Source organism: Rattus norvegicus, chromosome 1 (genome assembly GCF_036323735.1).
Source record: "Rattus norvegicus strain BN/NHsdMcwi chromosome 1, GRCr8, whole genome shotgun sequence".
Classification (NCBI taxonomy): Eukaryota; Metazoa; Chordata; class Mammalia; order Rodentia; family Muridae; genus Rattus; species Rattus norvegicus.
Genome location: NC_086019.1, coordinates 55,118,093 through 55,123,895, shown reverse-complemented (window position 1 = coordinate 55,123,895; position 5,803 = coordinate 55,118,093).

Sequence of the window (5,803 nt, the reverse complement as noted above, 5' to 3'; positions counted from 1 at the left end):
AGGGAATTCTCCCTAGAAATTCACCTCGAGACCACAGTTTGCTTTGTTGCCCATGTACCCAAATCAGCTCCAACTAGATCAGCTCCCCACCCTCCCTACCCTTGGACCTGACATAACTCGAGAATAATGGGCACTAAGAGGAGGAGAAACTTGCTCCATTGTTTGGAGTGAGGTGTGCACGCAGCTTGGGTTGCTGGTGTGTTATTAGGAAAAGGGCATGCGCATAGCCCAGGCCAATTTGAGTCCCAATTTGCTATGCTATTCCATATTTTTCCACATCTAAATTACTGTAAATTAAGACTGAGAACACTTAACAACACTAATTAAAAATAGCCGCAATAAACCTGTTAAATTACTTGAGGGAGTTAGTTCACCTTGTCTGCCATGTAGGTTCTAGAAATCAAACTTGGGTTGTCGGCCTTAGTGGCAAGTGCCTTTGCCTGTTGAGCCATCTCACCTGCCCTCTGACACCTTTTCAGACAGTGTGTAGTTATCTTAGCTCTAAACCTGACAGAATTTAAGGAAAGGAGATATCTGTTTGCTCTCAGAGCGCTAAGCCTATTGTAGTGGGGAAGACTTGGAGCGCCTCAGTTCATGTGGACAGCAGTACCGTATGGGGGAAGCTGCCCACACCATGGCAGACCAGGAAACAAAGTAGGAAGTAGCAGCTGATGGCGACCTTCCTAGTCCCTGCATTAGCGACCTGCCTCAGCCAACCAAGTCCCACTTCAGGAAGGTTCCTCCCCAACCCTAAGAAACTATTGCCAGCTGGAAACTAGCCCGTGGGGTAACATTTCAGATCTAAACCAGAAAGGTGTTGGTAGGAAAACACAGATATTACCTCAAAGGAAATAAGACAGTTCATTCTAGAGGCAGATACATGCAGCTGGGACAAAGATTACCTCGGCACCACATTCTCACACAGTAATAGCTTTTTTGAAAGTTTTTTTTTTTTCCCAGTAACAGAACAACAGCCAAGATCGTAAGTCAAAGCACTTTTCAGATCCATTGGTATGAACACTAGGCGGGTGGGTCGCAGCGGAATGGGAAAATCTCTATTATAAGCCTCAGATGTTATCTGAGGACATTCTAAGCCTTTGGGATTTGCCTACTAGTCAGAAGCATGGAGGTGGCCATTGACTGGCCATTAGTAAGCTAAAGGCTGCCCAAGATCATTCGGACCTGGACCAACAAACCTTCCAATATCCACAACCACAGACGTTCCAGCCTGCCAGCCTCCCTCCCCCAAAGAAATACCCCTGCCCCTTCCCAGTCACCTCCTAGCTGACCTCACTCCAGACACATAGGTGGCTTTTCTTTTACTCTGGAAACTGATACTTTCTTTATCCACAAATACATAAAAGTTTTAGGAGTGGTTATATACATATTTTTTCTATACTCGTTTTATCATTTTATGTGTATGAGTGTTTTGCTTGTATATATTTCTACATACCATGTACATGTCTGGAAGAGAGCATTGGATTCCCTTGGACTAGAGTTTCAAGTGTTGTGAGCCACTGTGTGTGTGTGTGTGTGTGTGTGTGTGTGTGTACGCTGGGAATTGAACTTGGGTCCTCTGCAAGACCAACAAGTATCCCCCACTGCCAAGCTACCTCTCTGGCCCAACTGTCTTTATCCACTGATATCTGGAAGCTGTGGGACTAGTTATATTTAAAATCCACTACTGGGGGCTGGAGAAGGTAGCTCAGTGGTTAAGAACACTGGCTGCCCTTGCAGGGGACCCATGTTTGCTTCCCAGCATCCAAATCGTGGTTCACAGCTATCTGCAATGCCAATCCCAAGGGTCTGACACCATCTTCTGGCCTTTCCCAGCACTGCACACAGTGGTAGTGTGCATGTATGGTTGAAGGCAAACACACACTTATGAGATACAAAATTCATTTCAGGGTGCTTGTTTGATCTTTTCATTTATAAATACTTTTATTTCAGCTCTGGGGCGTCTTCTGAAGTGTTTTGTGATAATCTCCTATTTAAGTTTCCTCCTGTTTTCTCTAGGGAATTCTTATGAGATTTGGCTCTCCATCGGTTGAGTTTCTAAACCGGTGGTTCTCAACCTTCCTAATGCTGCGACCCTTTAATTCGGTTCCTCATATTGATGACACCCAGCCATAAAATTATTTTCGTTGCTACTTCAGAACTGTGATTTTGCTACTGTTACGAGTGCAATGTAAATATCTGTGTTATTTGATGGTTTTCGGTGACCCCAGTGAAAGAGCCATTTGATCCCCAAAGGAGTCTCAACCCACAGGTAGAGAACATGTGCTCCAAATTTTAAAATATTCTGCATTTGTTACTGATGTATCTTTTCTGCCTCCAACTTTTAAATGTATTCAACTTGATAATGCTTCAATCTACTGAAACACTCACCATTTTGTTCTGTGTATAGCATAGACATTTCCCTGAGGAAAATTGCCCATACTGTGTTGAAGAGGAAACTTCTGGTTTCTTTGGAAAGTCAGTTATGCTAAGTGATGTTTTTCTTGAGGCACACAGGTGCAGGGATGTTTCCCTAAAGCTAGCATGTGAAAGGACACATGATGGTAAGGAATATAAATATGACCCAACAGACAGTGGACAGACAGCACTGGACTGTATTGGCACGCCTTGCCACTCCTTAATGGTCATCATTTGTAGTGACTTCATAAAAAGAAACACACCAAAAACTTCTGGTAGTATTCTGGGGGCTTCTTTTTGCTTCTGCAGATGTCAGCTGATGCAGACACTCATGGAGTTTTACTAAGACAGACTCATGTGTTTTGCTAAGGCAAGAGTGGTAGGAGGACACGTGATGTCTGGAGGAAGTATAACTAGGATTCGGCAGACGGACAGTGAAGCCTGGCTTCCATAGCTTTACAGTGAGTGTTTCATTGATCGCTCCTGCTGACTTGTGCTGATTCGGTGGAGGCCTGAGTGTTTCTACTGGGTCATGCCACCGTTGCTGATTGGTACTTGCTATCCTGACAGTACTAAACTAGTCATATCCTGACAATTAGATTAAGGTCGACCCACTGTTAGTAATTCGTAAATGGTATTTACCAGTCAGTTGAGCTGCCGCTGCTAATTCATGTGAACCAAACTACTTATGTCCTAACAACACAGATTAGATTTGCTCTAAACAGGTCCATGTCACCCATATCCTAATAGCCTTTCTTTTTCACTACCTCTGCTGTGTGGTGAGCTAAAAGAGAGATTAAAACATTTAAAAACTCTTATTTAAAGTAGGTTTAAGAGGGGTTGGGGATTTAGCTCAGTGGTAGAGCGCTTGCCTAGCAAGCGCAAGGCCTTGGGTTCGGTCCCCAGCTCCGAAAAAAAGAAAAAAAAAAAAAGTAGGTTTAAAAAAAACCTAAACCAACACTATAGTATGAAAACCTTATTTATGGTTGGTGGTTGTGGTGAGATGTTTGTGGGGGATGCAAGTGGAGGTCACAGTTTTGTGCACAGCTCTCTTCTTGCAGCTTTACGTGGTTCTGATTGGACGCAGGTCACTAGACTTGCATGGCAAGCCCTGACAAGCCATCTCACCAGCTCCTACTTTTAACATTTGCCAGACATTTCCATCCAGGGAGTCCTGTTCCTCTCAAGAAATAGAACATTTCCTCCCCACCCTGAGAGTGCCCCTTGCCCCTTCTCAGTTATCGCCTACCCCGCTCACAGAAAACCCACACTCTGACTCTCAAGAAATGGTTGTGCCCATTCTTGAATGTTTTGTGTCTGGCATCTTTTGCTCAGCGCTATGTTTGTGAAATCCACCCTTGTCTTACATGCCTGTGGCTCATTCCTTTTTATCAATCACTAGTATTCCATTGTAAAAATATCACAGTGATTTATTTCTTCTCTGCTGGTGGCGTTTGGATAGTTTTCAGATTTGGCTATAATAAAAAAGTCACTATGCACGTCCATGTAGACTTCTTTTCAAGTTTCTGTTTCCTTCCAGTAAATATCCAGGAGTGTTATTGCTAGGTTGTGAAAACGTGTGTGTGTGTGTGTGTGTGTGTGTGTGTGTGTGTGTGTGTGTGTGTGTGTGTGTGTGTGTTCCTTGATGAGAACACAGAAAAAGAGCCACCCAATGGGATTCACAATATGGCTGAACCTGCAATGCAGGATCCAGACACTCCCAGTATACCTGTGGGGATTAGTTGCATGTGGAACTCGGCTTAGACTCCGTCACCTTTCTGTTTCTATATGTGCCTGGAAGGTGTTTCCTTAGATGTGCTTAGGATGTAAACAAGTAGCATGTGGGTTTTTTTTTTTAAGCACCTAATGTATTTGGAGCTGTGCTTAGGCTAAGGAAGTAAGAGACAGGCCTTCACAGAAGGGGGATGTTGGGTCCAGAGAGCAGCGTGTTAACTCTTAACTGCGAAGCCATTTCCAGCCGTTTCTCCTACTTTGTTTATTTTCAATGATCTTTTCAGTTAATGTTACATTGTTGAGAGAGAATGGGTTTGCTTTAAGAGTACTGAAGGCTAGTCCTGTCTGTGCTCCCCCACCCCCACTCCCGGGACCCCCATGGGGTCCCGTCCTCCAGTCCTCCATCTCAGAGACTAACTGCAGAAGTGTCACCATGCAGACAAACACAGTTGCGGTCCTTTCTTAAGCCCTGTCTTGTGACACTGGCAGCCCAAGTTTATTTCCTCCACTGTGCAGGGGGGTCACTTCCTGGTTTTTGGTTACACTTCCCTGTAGCTTTGTTTGGAAAATGTCTCATCATTTTCTCAAGGTTACTACACTGTGGTGACTCTGAAGCCAAATAGTTGCTTTCTGTGCTTTGGGCTGTTTCGTTGTGATTCTTTTTTTGTTTTAAAGTCACCTTCAATGTGAGGCACTGGACTCTTGCCAGCTCCCCCAGGCCACCTTGCAAATGGGTCCCCTGTCCAAGCCTCCCAGTTCTCTCCAGCTATTACCCGTAGGAAACTCTCCGGGCTTGTATGGCAAACATTTATTTCTTTATAATTTATTATCCGAGTTGGCATCTTCAAGCACTATAATTTCACCGTTTTAAATTGTAGCTTCCTATACCCCTTCTCCTCCCCTGAGCCTTCCTATGGAGGTTTTTACAATCAAAGGCGTTCTTCCTTGCATTCTCAGTGAAGATTGTGACGATCACAACGTCATTCTTTTGCATTTTGTACACAGTTGTAGCCAGACAGAGAGAAACTTGTTAAGGTGCAGGTTTGATTTTTGGAATTCAGCTACCTCTTAGGTGGTGTTGTGTCCGTCTCTCAAAGGAACGTGTGTCCTGTGTCTTTGTGTACATGTGCTATTGCAGGTCTTTGTGTTCAGTGGCCATTTTGAATGGTTGGAAAATAGTGATATTGTAATTCTGTGGGTTCCTTTTAAAAAGACTATTTCATCATTGTGTGTGACTGCAGGTGCTCATAAAAGCCAGAGGTGTCAGAGCTGAAACTAACTTACACCTGGCCGTGCCACTTGACATAGCCCTGAAAACCAAACTGGCATCCTCCACGAGAACAGCATGCGCTCTTAACCACATCTCTCCAGCTCCCTCGCAACACCCCACCCCCTTCTTAAGAATGAGCCCTATTACATAGTTCAAGATAGCCTAGTCTAGAACTCCATGCACCCCAGGCTGGCCTAAAAATCACAATCCTCCTGTCTCAACACCATGTGTAACTGGGATTATAGGTGTGCATAGCTGCCTCCACCTGGCTTGTCATTATTTGCCAAAAAAAAAAAAATCAACTATAAATTGATTTCTCCTGATATTCTATGAAAGGCATAGTGAGTTTCTCAATTCTCTCTCTCTCCCCGTCCCTCCTTCCCC